Source organism: Oncorhynchus masou, unplaced genomic scaffold (genome assembly GCF_036934945.1).
Source record: "Oncorhynchus masou masou isolate Uvic2021 unplaced genomic scaffold, UVic_Omas_1.1 unplaced_scaffold_1517, whole genome shotgun sequence".
In the NCBI taxonomy this organism is placed as follows: domain Eukaryota; kingdom Metazoa; phylum Chordata; class Actinopteri; order Salmoniformes; family Salmonidae; genus Oncorhynchus; species Oncorhynchus masou.
The window spans coordinates 60440-75051 of NW_027005192.1; the positions used below are offsets into that span (position 1 = coordinate 60440).

At 43.0% G+C, this 14612-nt stretch overlaps 1 protein-coding gene across 1 annotated transcript in view; it reads right to left on the reverse strand.

The window, feature by feature from the left end:
- The window catches only part of LOC135531111 (zinc finger protein 883-like), a 50125-nt gene that overhangs the window by 11912 nt on the left and 23601 nt on the right, over nucleotides 1-14612 (reverse strand). The window lies entirely within an intron of this gene.

Genomic DNA, 14612 nt, shown 5'->3' on the forward strand with positions numbered 1-14612 from the left:
AATGTTTTGCAAATGCCATATGGCAATTGCCAGTTGTAACACTTCAAAAATCCAACAGGTGGCGTGTGCGCTCCACCATGGTTTTTCATATAGGAAATGGACCCCAAGTCAACATCCAAAAGCCAAATTTTGAAAAAAATGATTTTTGTGTCAAAAACTTATCACCCCTTAAAAAAGTGCTTTCTGGACCGTTTTTCGAAATTCTTTAGAATTGTGTGTCAATTACACACGTATAAGAACTGTATCAACATACTTTAGTCATATTTTATTATCATAATTTTTTTTTTTTTTTTTACTTGTGCATAAGGCATATGTTTTGTGGGGGCCAAATGTCATAAGAAATTTGACATGCTCAAAAATCCTGCAGAAATGCAAAATTGACTGGCCTGATGAACTCGGGATGGCCGGGCAGTGATTGTTGTTCCTTTCAATCACTCATGGTGTTGATTTCATCATGTCCATTTGTTTATGTTTTCTCACTTTTGCAAAGTCACTGTGCATTTGCAATATGGTTAACTGGGTATTCACCATCACGAATTTATCATGCTATAAAAATCGTGCAGGAATGCCAAATTGACTGGCCCGATGAACTCGGGGTGGCTGGGCAGTGATTCTGGTACCTCTCCATCGCTCGTTTGGGTTGATTTCAGGATGTCACTTTTGGTGATGGTACCTCACTGTTAAAACATATTGCAAATGTTTTCTCACTTTTGCAAAGTCACTGAAAATCATGCAGGAATGCAAAATTGACTGTCCCGATGAACTTGGGATGGCTGGGCAGTGATTCTGGTACGTCTCCATCGCTCGTTAGGGTTGATTTCAGAATGTCACTTTTGGTGATGGTACCTCACCGTATAAACATATTGCAAATGGACAAGAGTCACCAGCAAGTCACTGTCCATCAGTCAATTTGATATCATTCTGACACCAAACTGATACAAACTGACACCAAACCCACTTTTCCCAACTCGTTTAGGAGCCAAGTATCACATACTTCAGAGCTGGCCCAAAATTCACAACGCCTTCGGTTCAAACCATAAAAAAAACATAAAACACGTAGTTACGTTCTAGCTGCGGGTCCATTTCTTGTGTTATGTGTAGGCCTAGCAGAGGCGCCCCCGAATCCCAAGTTTCGGCTCGATAGGTCATTAGGTGTCCGAGTAAAACCCTAATTGGTGCTGAAAATCCACTTTTTTCCATGCCTTGCTATGGGGTCCTTGAATGAGCTATCGGACAGAAACGTTGGGGTCCGTGTCTATGGGCCGAGCCGGTTTCAATGCACCTAGTCTTGTGTCTGAGACTTTTCTAAATGTCGCCATTTTAGTAATGGTCAAAATGAATTGAAGTCATTGCAAATGTACGAGGCTGTTTCTCGGTCCGAGAACCTTCTAGAGCCACCTAACTCACCACGCACTATCGACCTGAGGTCTAGAACAGGTTTCTAAAGTTTCGGAACTCTAGGTCTGACGGTTCTTTTTTAGCTCGAACAAAGCTAACTATTGGAGGCACTGTCAGTCTCTACGCACCCCAATACGTCCCTCCATCCAAGTTGTGCATCTGTGTGATTTAGTTTTCCTTTGAATTTTTATGGGAAAATGACTGATTTACAGTTCATGGGGGTTGCCTAATCACACATATGAAGTTTTGGACAGATCTGATTTTTTTAACCCTTCCAAACAGCCCCTGAGACACCAATTATGGCACTTCCGGTTGGCACAGGAAGCTGTATCTCAACACACATCCTCATTGGGGTATTCTATTACAGAATCCTGAGTTAAGTCTTTACGTTGAGAATTGACTGATCTACACAGGGTTGAATGCAGAGTCATTTTCACCTTTGCTGGTGATGTACATCCAAATACCTTTTGGGTGAATTTAACCACTTCCGGTTGCTCCAGGAAGCTTAGAATCGACACAGGTAGACCTCATAGTGGTCTGATGGACTGTCATAGAAGACAGGTTCATAAGGCATTCATAACCCACATAGGCTTCAGGTTGAATGTAGAGGTGAAGGCAATGTATTCCTATGGGGAGAGAAGTCAATGCAAACTGTTTGATGTAAACACCTTTTAACTGTGAAGGGTTAATGCCACACGGTCAAGGTTAGGCTTGCACAGATCGGGAGGACCTCAGGAACATTCCGGTGTTTGAATTGTCCTTCTAAACCTAACGGTTCCGCCGCTGTCACCCAAAATCAAATGACGTTGTGGTGCAGGCTTCATTTTGAGCCTACTTTTCTCATGGTCACTGCGCTTAGACCGAGCGAGCTACGGTCAAGCGGGATATCTCGTTGAACTCGGCACGGCCTTGGGATTATGTTTATGCCATTACCTGCTCTCTGTGTCTTTAAACACTGTGCTTTGTCACTCCATCCTTGCTGTGTGTGAGAGCTTTTCTTTGACATCTGTTGGGAGAAATTACTGATTTTACAGTTCAGGAGGGTTGCCTAATCACACATATGAAGTTTTGAAAAGATCTGACCTATTTAACCCTTGGATACAGCCACTATGACACCATTTAAGGCACTTCCTGTTGGCACAGGAAGCTATAAATAAACTCATATCCTCATTTGGGGTATGCCTTTACAGAATCCTGAGTTTTAAGTCTTTACGTTAAGAACTGAGTTATTTACGGAGGGTTTAGTGAGTGTGTGTTATTTCAGAAAATCATAGAAATCTCGCAGAGCTCCGCAGCACACTTTAAAAATATTCGTATGAACACCCTGCAACTGGATCTGTAACTGTTGAAAAAAAACCACCTATATTTGAACATCACAAATCTGTCATTGTACGATTTCTCTTAAATGACGATAGATAAATGGCTGATTTTTTTGTTATTGACACCGGAGGCTCCTTGACTTTGACGTGAAGTGAAAAAATAATTTCTCTATTTTCATTTTGGACCTTTAATCCCAGAAAAATGGACGTAACTCAAAAACCGTTGAGGCCTAGACGCCATCTTGTTCGGGGCCAACTGCCCATTATGCCAAACCTATGCTCACCAAGTTTCGGCTTCGAAATATTTTCAGTTTTCGAGATAAGGCCCGTCGTGATTCGTGATGTTTTGTCAAATTGCAGTATGATTGCTTATGCCCTCTTGTGGGATTTTCCGGGATAGCGGAAAAATGACCAAAATTTGATTATTTTATAAAACGAAAACCGAATGTCCGACAAAGTTCGTTTGATGACTTCCCGGTAGGTCTGGCCCTGCCGCTCGGCCCGACGCCGCCCCCGAATTTCAAAAATGTTTTCGGACGTCTAGTAAGGGACGGTACATTTGCAATATGGACTTTTTCACTAACCATACAGAAAATGTCGAAATGTTCCCTTAAGGTATGTCAGTGAACCTGGAAAGCTTGTTTAGGACTATAACTTCCTCCTCATATTGTACAATGTGTTTCTCCTCACACCTGGCCTAGACTATTGATGGATTAGAGACACAGTCGTTTTTATTGCCCTCAGATTCTCAGTGTCAAAGTAGTCTGCCATTTTGGTCATTTATGAGGTATTAAAAAATATTATTCAAAGTCCCCAGTCATCTAAAATGATGTAGAACTGCATGAAATCTGTTCATAAAAAAGGCCACATTTTTCCAGGACTCCAGGCTACAATAAATGTACTCCGTGTGTGCAACTTCTGCAAGCAGCTCCACACCACTGCTCTATGCCAGTACACTAAAGCCATGACAATGCATGCAATGCTTTATTATAAAGGTATTTTATTTAATATGTTCTGGTACCTTACAGACCCCCAGGTCACCACCTCTTGGGCTCGCAGTTTGGTCCCTGCATCTCCCAATTGACACATTAAACACTGGAGAAGTGGGTAGCTGCCACTGCCTATTCCGGGACACGTGTCCTTTTGCATAGAATTTGTGAGGATGTTGATTGTGGCCTGTGGAATGTTGTCTCGCTCATCTTCAACGTCTGTGCGAAATTCCAGGATATTGGCGGGAACTGGAACAAGCTGTCGTACACGTCGATCCCAAACATGCTCAAAAGGGTGACATGTCTGAGTATGCAGGCCATGGAAGAACTGGGACATTTTCAGCATTTTCAATTGTGTACAGATCCTTGCGACATGGGGCTGTGTGTTGTCATGCTGACACATGAGGTGATGGCGGCAGATGAATGGCAGGTGTGGAAGGACCACTAGAGGGCAGGCTGGGCTCATGGATAGCAGCCCAACAAGGCATGGGAGACAAGGTAACCAGAGTCAATTAAGCACAGCTGACGGTACTAATGACACTCTCCTTCCCCTATAAAAGAGAGAATGGAACCAGCAGAGAGGGGGGAAAACTCTCTGGAAGATAGCCACCGACAGAGAGAAGCTATGCAGAAAGAACCACTAAGACGGTGACAATCCCGTGATTTATTTTTGTTGTAGTTTAAAGATAATCCTATTGTGTTCTTGTTTCATCTGGAGAAGAAGATGTATGTTTTTCCATTGATTATGTTAGAATGTTCTCCTGACTCGTTTATTCCACCTTCCCGCTTTAGAGTGACACCCAATTACTTGGTACGCTCACACAGGACAATGGGCCTCAGGATCTTATCATGGTATCTCTGTGCATTCAAATTGCCATCGATAAACTGCAATTGTGTTTGTTGTCTGTAGCTTATGCAACACCATATATGGCAGTCTGCCAATGTGAGGCTGGTTGGGCATACTGACAAATTCTCTAAAACAATGTTGGAGGCGGTTTATGGTAGAGAAATAAACATTAAATTATCTGGCAACAGCTCTGGTGGAAATTCCTAGTCAGCTTGTCAATAGTATGCTCCCTCAACTTGAGACTGTGGCATTGTGTTGTGTGACAAAACAGCACATTTTAGAGTGGCATTTTTGTATTTATTAGGGATCCCCATTAGCTGCTGCCAAGGCAGCCCCTACTCAGCTAATCTTGTTCCCAGCACAAGGTGCATCTGTGTAATGATGATCATGCCATTTAATCAGCTTCTTGATATGCCACACCTGTCAGGTGGATGGATTATCTTGGCAAAGGAAAAGAATCTTGCTAAAAAGGGATGTACACAAATTTGTGTACAAAATTTGAGCAATAATGATCCATTTCTGCAGTACAATTGACAACCATGGCTATAAATGATAAAAAGCCCACCTTAATGAAGCATTTTACCACGTGCCTCAGCTCATCCACTCCCCACTAGCTTCGGGTAGCTGCATACCAATCGAGTACCACAGTATAAATCCTAATTCGCAAAACACATAGCAGTCAAATCGGAAAATGGTTCCAATAATTTCTCCCATAGGGGATTTTAGAAACACGTAAACAAGGGCTGTGTTTCGTGTAGGCCTACCCTGGTGTTTTTAATAACCGTGTAAATCTCTCTAGGACAAAATGACTTATCAATATATTATATGTATTTACCCCCACAAATTACATGTAATTAGCTGCTAATGTGGCAATAAACAACTACAAAATTCTGATGGTCTAGACAAGACTACCAAATCAAGACAAAGGTAAGGATCTCTGGATTAAATAATGTTAACCAAATTTAGTAATGAATAAAATAGGCTAAATTTATTTAAATTGACATTTCTCTGAACTGTCTTGTGCAAGTTTTAAATTGACACAATACCTGTTAGCAAAGGTGTCAGCTTGAGATGATGTGCAGGAGCTTGCAGGGATTTGTAGTTTAGCATGACGTCTACATTGACACTAATTACCGTTTTCAAATCTGAGAAATACAGTCTAATATATTGATAAGTCACCTTGTCCAAGAGAAATGTACACAGTTATCAAAACGTCACGCCAGGGTAAGCCAACACGAAACACAGCCCTTATGTTAAGTGCTTCTAAAAGTAACTTAAATGAACAATTTGAACCATATGATAAACAAAAATATCACACTTACATAAGAATTCAGACCCTTTACTCCGCACTTTGGATTTATTATTTTTATTGGAAATGTGAGGACTTTTGTTGTTAGCGTTTGGTTATGTTTTTGTCTATCTTTGGGTTGGGGTGTGTGTGTGGGGGATTGTGATTGTTGATTGCCCTATTTGGAACAAATGAAATATATATATATAAATAAGAATGATGGACGCCACTGTGTTCTTGGGGACCTTCAACACTGCATAAATGTATTGGTTCCCTTCACCAGATCTGTGCCTCGACATAACCCTTTTTATGGAGCTCTACAGGCAATTCCTTCAACCTCATGGCTTGGATTTTGCTCTGACACGCGGGACCTTATATAGACAGGTGTGTGCCTTTCCAAATCATGTTCAATCAATTTAATTTATAACCAGTGGACTCCAATTAAGTTGTAGAAGCGTCTATAGGATGATCAATGGAAACAGGATGCACCTGAGCTCAACGTCAAGTCTCATAGCAAAGGGTCTGAATTCTTACACTACTGGTCAAACGTATTAGAACACCTACTCATTCAAGGGTTCTTTATTTTTACTATTTTCTACATTGTAGAACAATAGTGAATACATCACAACTATGAAATTACACATATGGAATCATGTAGTAAATTAAAAAAAAATGTTAAGTCAAAGTATATTTTATACTTGAGATTCTTCAAATAGTCACCCTTTGCCTTGATTGACAGCTTTTCATTCTCTCAACCAGCTTCATGAGGAATGCTTTTCCAACCATCTTGAAGGAGTTCCCACATATGCTGAGCACTTGTTGGCTGCTTTTCCTTAATTCATAGAACTTTTAAAACACTGGCAGTTTGTCTACTTCACTTTAAATCTATTACCACCTGGCTACCCCTACCCCAGTCAACAGCCCTGCACCACCCACAGCAACTTGATAAAGCTTCCCCCAAATCCAGATAGCTGATGTTCTGAAAGAGCTGCAAAATCTGGACCCCTACAAATCAGCTGGGCTTGACAATCTGGACCATCTCTTTCTAAAATGATCCACCGCAATTGTTGCAACCGCTATTACTAGCCTGTTCAATCTCTTTCGTATCATCTGAGATCCCCAAAGATGGTAAAGCTGCCGAAGTCATCCCCCTCTTGAAAGGGGGAGACACTCTAGACCCAAACGGTTACAGACCTATATCTATCCTGCCCTGCCTTTCTACGGTCTTCGAAAGGCATGTTAACAAACAAATCACCGACCATTTCAAATCCCACCGTACCTTCTCCGCTATGCAATCTGGTTCCCGAGCTGGTCATGGGTGCACCTCAGCCACGCTCAAGGTCCTAAACGAGATCATAACCGCCATCGATAAGAGACAATACTGTGCAGCCGTATTCATCAACCTTATCGGCAGACTCAACAGCCTTGCTTTCTCAAATGACTACTTCTCTGATAGAATTCAGTATGTCAAATCGGAGGGCCTGTTGTCCGGACCTCTGGCAGTTTCTATGGGGGTGCCTCAGGGTTCAATACTTGGTCCGACTCCTTCTCTGTATACATCAATGATGTCGCTCTTGCTGCTGGTGATTCTCTGATCCACCTCTACGCAAACAACACCATTCTGTATACTTCTGGCCCTTCTTTGGACACTGTTAACTAACCTCCAGACAAGCTTCAATGCCATACAACTCTCCTTCGGTGGCCTCCCAACTGCTCTTAAATGCAAGTAAAACTAAATGCATGATCTTCAGCCGATCACTGCCCTCACCTGCCAAGCATCACTACTTTGGACGGTTGACTTAGAATATGTGGACCATTACAAATACGTAGGTGTCTGGTTAGACTATAAACCGTCCTTCCAGACTCACATTAAGCATCTCCAATCTAAAATTAAATCAGCTTCCTATTTCGCAACAAAGCCTCCTTCACTCATGCTGCCAAACATACCCTCATAAAACTGACTATCCTACCGATCTTTGACTTCCGCAATGTAATTTATAAAATAGCCTCAAGCACTCTATCACAGTGCCATCCATTTTGTCACCAAAGCCCCATATACTACCCACCACTGCAACCTGTATGCTCTCATTGGCTGGCCCTCGCTTCATATTTGTCGCCAAACCCACTTGTTCCAGGTCGTCTATAAGTCTTTGCTAGGTAAAGCCCAACTTATCTCAGCTCACGGATCACCATAGCAGCACGCGCTCCAGCAGGTATATTTCACTGGTCACCCCCAAAGCCAATTCCTCCTTCGGCAGCAGAGAACTGGAAGGAAAGGCGACCAATGACTGGAACAAATTGCATATAACTCATATCTCACTCACTAACTTTAAGCACCAGCTGTCAGAGCAGCGCACAGATCACTGCACCTGTACATAGCCCATCTATAATTTAGCCCAAACTACTACCTCTTCCCCTACTGTATTTATTTATTTTGCTCCCCCATTATTTCTAATCTAATTCTTCCACTGCAAATCTGCCACCAGTGTTTATTTATTTATACTTTTAAAAAGCCCATCCAACTACCTCATCCCCAGACTTATGTTTTGCTCCATTTCACACCAGTATCTCTACTTGCACATCTATCACTCCAGTGTTTAATTGCTAAATTGTAATTACTTCGCCACTATGGCCTATGTGTTGCCTTACCTCATTTGCACACAGTGTATATAGACTTTTCTATTGTGTTATTGACTGTACGTTTGTTTATTCCATGTGCAACTCTTGTGTTGCTGTTTGTGTCGCACTGCTTTGTTTTATCTTGGCCAGATCGCAGTTGTAAATGAGAACATGTTCTCAACTGTCCTACCTGGTTAAATAAAAGGTTCAATTGAAAAAAATTTAATGCTCTGAGCACTCCAGATATCCCTGTGAATAAAACAAATGCTGACAATACTGGTGTCAAACCATGCAGGTCTCAGTAGCATGAAATAACATCTACCTTCTCATTGAAACAGTTCATCATGAAACAGTTCTACTGCAACTTTTCATGCACAGTGGGAAGTTGGAATGAACAACAAACTTCTTACCATGAGAATCCTCTTCTTCATCTTTAATGTTGACATTCAGCTCCAGTGTTTGACTGCAGTCTTCCAGCTTCACTGATGCCATCTCTGGATCCTGCAGTGCAAACTGGGCTCCACTCTCACAATCAGCACCCAGTGACTATAGGTTTGGACTCAGTGTAGAAGGAGAGAGGCAGGCTGGGTGTGTCCTCACTGTTGATGTTACCGGCCTCAGACTTAATCAGAGTTGGCAAGTAGTAATAAAGAAAAACATACAAAAGTTACTCTTGACAGTTCAGGCACTTTATTTCCTAAAATATATATTTCTTCTTGTTCAATTATCTAATTAAGTGCTTGACTTGGACTGAAATAGGTGCCGGTGTTCCTTTTTTTGCAGGTAATGTTTATATTTAGGGGCAGGAGCTACACATTACTTTTGAGCTAATATTCTATAAGAGGAACATGATCTCAAGCAGGAGAAATATAAGTATTCTGCTCCGGTGAGCTCCTGTCCAAATCAAGCACGGATCTCATTTCAGGTAGCTAAACATTGACAACAAATACAGGACTAACATTAGAACTAAGATCGAATCGTACTACACCGGGGCTGTAGTGGAGCAGGTTGAGAGCTTCAAGTTCCGTGGAGTCCACATCACCAACAAACTAACATGGTCCAAGCACGCCAAGACAGTTGTGAAGAGGGCACGACAAAACCTATTGCCTCTCAGGAGACTGAAAAGATTTGGCATGGGTCCTCAAAAGTTTCTACAGCTGCACCATCGAGAGCATGACTGGTTGCATCACTGCCTGGTATGGCAACTGCTTGGCCTCTGACTGCAAGGCACTACAGAGGGTAGTATGTACAGCCCAATAAATCACCGGGGCCAAGCTTCCTGCCATCCAGGACCTCAAAACCAGGCGGTGTTGGAGGAAGGCCCTAAAATTGTCCAAGACTCCAGCCTCCCTAGTCATAGACTGTTCTCTCGGCTACCGGACAGCAAGCGGTACCAGAGCACCAAGTCTAGCACCAAGAGGCTTCTAAACAGCTTCTACCCCCAAGCCATAAGACTCCTGAACAGCTAATCAAATGGCTACCGAGACTATTTGCATTTGCGCCCACCCACGCTGCTGCTACTCTCTTATCTATGCATAGCCACTTTAATAACTCTACCTACATGTACATAATTACCTCGACACCGGTGCCACCACACATTGACTGTACCCCCTGTATATTGCTCTGCTATTGTTATTTAATGCTGCTCTTTCATTACTATTCTCTTACTTTTTAAGGTATTTTCTTAAAAATGCATTGTTGGTTAAGTGACATTAATTCATTCACATTAGACAACGTAAGAGCACTTTATAGTAGATTTCATATGCATGTAGTACATTACAAGGTCACTGTTTGTTTTAGGCAGCACCGTTACTATTTTCCTGAACAACCGCGTCTTCATTGTATTATTTCAATCAAAAAACAATTGTATTACCGGTTCACACTACAGTAACAGACCGAGGGGGCGCCGCCATTTTACCAGCTCGTCAATTTTACACAAAACCAATAACATGCAACAAAAAAAATCTCAAATAAATGGATTATTTATGAAATTACCTTGAGAAAAATGTACATCCACTCAGATAAACCCAAAGTCTCTCGCTATGTGACTTGTAAAATAGTTAACCACGTTCTTCACTCGGTTTGACAAAAAATACACATCAAACGTGACAATATCTTAATGGATTTGTTACCTAGCATGGAATGACATGTTCTTTTGATATTGTAAAGTTTAAACGCGCTATTACATACCTGTAGTGGTAAATTGAAGCGGACATATACAAAGGTTATCTTCTTGACTGCACCGTTCTGGCGCTTTCTTTATTCTGAAGAATGGTGCCCGCGTGCCGAGAACTTCCTGTTCCCCACTACCACAGTGCAACCTTCGTTGCATTCCGGGATCCTCGGGATGGCCCTATACATGAGAAGGGGATAGATGCCTCCGCCTCCTCAGTGGTGTAAACTAAAGAATTTAAGTTAAAAAAAAAAAATATTTAAGAGATGACAAAAGCAGTTATCTTTATAAAATAAATTAATATTTATTTATAGGACATGCTTAGAGCAAATGCACCTCTAACTAAATGTAACTCCAAAAGAACGGCAATTTAAAGGAATAGTTCAATCAAATTACAAATGTCCACCTTGGTTTCTTCACCCTGAAAACAATCCAAATATTGTACACGTCAGCAATGAAGTTCTGAAGATGGAGGACTTTCAGTACAGCAGTGTTCCCCAATCCTGGTCCCAAGGGGTGTACATGTGTGTTTTTGCCCTCGCACTCTCATACCTTATTCAGTTCAAAGGCTTGAGTTGTTTAGTTGAATCCAGTGTGTGAGTGTTAGGGGCAAAAACAAAAAAGCACACCTCTTTGGGTCCCCAGGACCAGGAGTAGGAAACACTGCAGTACATAGAAAAAAAAGCGTGATGATGCAAATTACATGCAATTATCATTTGTCATTTTCATATCATTATTATCATCATCATCACACTTTTTGCTTTGTACTGAAAGTGATTGCAGTGTGCTAATGAACAAAATACTACAACAAAGTTTTTTTGTTAAACATCCCTTTCATTGAATCTACTACTCCATTAAAGGAGTAGTTTACTATTTTACAACTTGAAGTCCTGTTTGTAAGATTACTTGATTGGTATTCAGGGGACTAGGTACAGTATGTACTCAGAGGATGAATCTCTGATCTTAGCAGTGTAATTCTTACGCCCCCACGTAATGTCACTGTGGTTCTTCAATGTTTCCCGATTTTTTTTCGGTGGGTTATTTTGTCTAATAAACCCGGGTCAATGGAAACCTGCCTACTGATGCCATCTCTGGATCCTGCAGTGCAAACTAGGCTCCACTGTCACAATCAGGACCCAGTGACTGTAGATTTAGAGTGTGGAAAGAGAGAGGCAGGCTGGGTTTGTCCTCAGTGTCAATCTGTCAACTCTGAATAGAATCCGAGATCAAATTCCTGGTCCTTCCCTGTGCATGCTACACCCCCTCTCATGGTTACTGTGTGTATGAACACATGAACACAGGTGAGTACTGTGTGTATGAACACATGAACACAGGTGAGTTCACAGCTCTTTCACTCTGAGCATTCATATCAATGACTCACCCTTGAAGGGACCATCAGTACCACAGTTCTACAAGACTATTTACATAATCAACTGCATTTAAACAGCCTGACCCTCAGTATAGTCCCAGTAGTACAGTATAGAAGGGGCAGTCGGAGCGGACTTCTGGTCACGCACCGATCCCGAGCATACTACTCGCTAATATCCAGTCTCTTGACAACAAGGTAGACGAAATCCGAGCAAGGGTTGCGTTCCAGAGAGATAGAGATTGTAACATTCTCTGTTTCACGGAAACATGGCTCACTCGGGATACGTCTTCAGAGTCGGTACAGCCACCTGGCTTCTTCACGCAACCCTCCTACAGAAACAAACATCTCTCTGGTAAGAACAAGGGCGGGAGTTTATGCCTTATGATTAACGAGACGGGGTGTGATCATAACAAAGTACAGGAACTCAAGTCCTTTTGTTCACCTGACCTAGAATTCCTTACAATCAAATGTCGACCGCATTATCTACCAAGAGAATTCTCTTCGATCATAATCACAGTCGTGTATATTCCCCCACAAGCAGACACATTGACAGCCCTAAAATAACTTCATTTGACTCTATGTAAACTGGAAACCACATATCCTGAGGCTGCATTTATTGTAGATGGGGATTTTAACAGGGCTAATCTGAAAACAAGGCTCCCTAAATTCTATCAGCATATTGAATGCGCGACCCGGGCTGGCAAAACCCTGGATCATTGTTATTCTAACTTCCGCGACCCATATAAAGCCCTCCCCCGCCATCCTTTCGGAAAATTTGACCACGACTCCATTTTGTTGCTCCCAGTCTACAGACAGCAACTAAAACAGGAAGCGCCTGTGCTCAGGTCTGTTCAACGCTGGTCCGACCAATTGGATTCCACGCTTCAAACAAGCTAAGCGTCAATACAGAGACAAAGTAGAGTCGCAATTCAACGGCTCAGACATGAGAGGTATGTGGTAGAGTCTACAGTCAATCACGGACTACAAAAGGAAAACCAGCCCTGTCGCGGACCACAATGTCTTGCTCCCAGACAAACTAAACAACTTCTTTGCTCGCTTTGAGCACAATACAGTGCCAACAACATGGTCCGCTACCAAAACATGCGGACTCTCCTTCACTGCAGCCGAGGTGAGTAAAACATTTAAACGTGTTAACCCTCACAAGGCTGCTGGCCCAGACGGCATCCCCAGCCGCATCCTCAGAGCATGCGCAGACCAGCTGGCTGGTGTGTTTACGGACATATTCAATCAATCCTTATCCCAGTCTGCTGTTCCCACATGCTTCAAGAGGGCCACCATTGTTTCTGTTCCAAGAAAGCGAAGGTAACGGAGCAAAATGACTATCGCCCCATTGCACTCACTTCTGTCATCATGAAGTGCTTTGATAGACTAGTCAAGGACCATTTCACCTCCACCATACCTGACACCCTAGACCCACTCCAATTTGCATACAGCCCCAATAGGTCCACAGACGACGCAATTGCAATCACACTGCACACTGCCCTAACCAAGCTGGACAAGAGGAATACCTATGTAACAATGCTGCTCATCGACTACAGCGCAGCATTTAACACCATAGTACCCTCCAAACTCGTCATTAAGCTCGAGACCCTGGGTCTCAACCCCGCCGTGTGCAACTGGGTCCTGGACTTCCTGACAGGCCGCCCCAGGTGAAGGTAGGTAACAACATCTCCACCCCGCTGATCTTCAACACTGGGGCCCCACAAGGGTGCGTTCTCAACCCTCTCCTGTACTCCCTGCTCACCCATGACTGCGTGGCCATGCACGCCTCCAACTCAATCATCAAGTTTGCAGACGATACTACAGTGGTAGGCTTGATCACCAACAACAACGAGACTGCCTACAGGGAGGTGGTGAAGGCCCTCGGAGTGTGGTGTCAGGAAAATAACCTCACACACAAAGTAAACAAATCAAAGGAGATGATCATGGACTTCAGGAAACAGCAGAGGGAGCAGCCCCCTATTCACGTCGACCGGACAGTAGTGGAGAAGGTGGAACGTTTTAAGTTCCTCGGCGTACACATCACGGACAAACTGAAATGGTCCACCCACACAGACATTCAGAAACCAAAAACATTCACAAACTTTTACAGATGCACAATCGAGAGCATCCTGTCCGGCTGTATCACCGCCTGGTATGGCAACTGCTCCGCCCACAACTGTAAGGCTCTTCAGAGGGTAGTGAGGTCTGCACAACGTATCACCGGGGGAAAACTACCTGCCCTCCAGGACACCTACGCCACCTGATGTCACAGGAAGGCCATAAACATCATCAAGGACAACAACAACCCGAGCCACTGCCTGTTCACCCCGCTGTCATCCAGAAGGCGAGGTCGGTCAGTACAGATGCATCAAAGCGGGGACCGAGAGACTGAAAAACAGCTTCTATCTCAAGGCCATCAGACTGTTAAACAGCCATCTCTAACATTGAGTGGCTGACATACAAACAGAGACCTGGAGGTGAAAGAAGCGCACTCCTGTTGAGTTGAGGTGCTGGCTAGCGGAGTAGAACACCTGTTGTGTTGAGGTTCTGGCTAGCGGAGTAGAACACCTGTTGAGTTGAGGTGCTGGCTAGCAGAGTAGAACACCT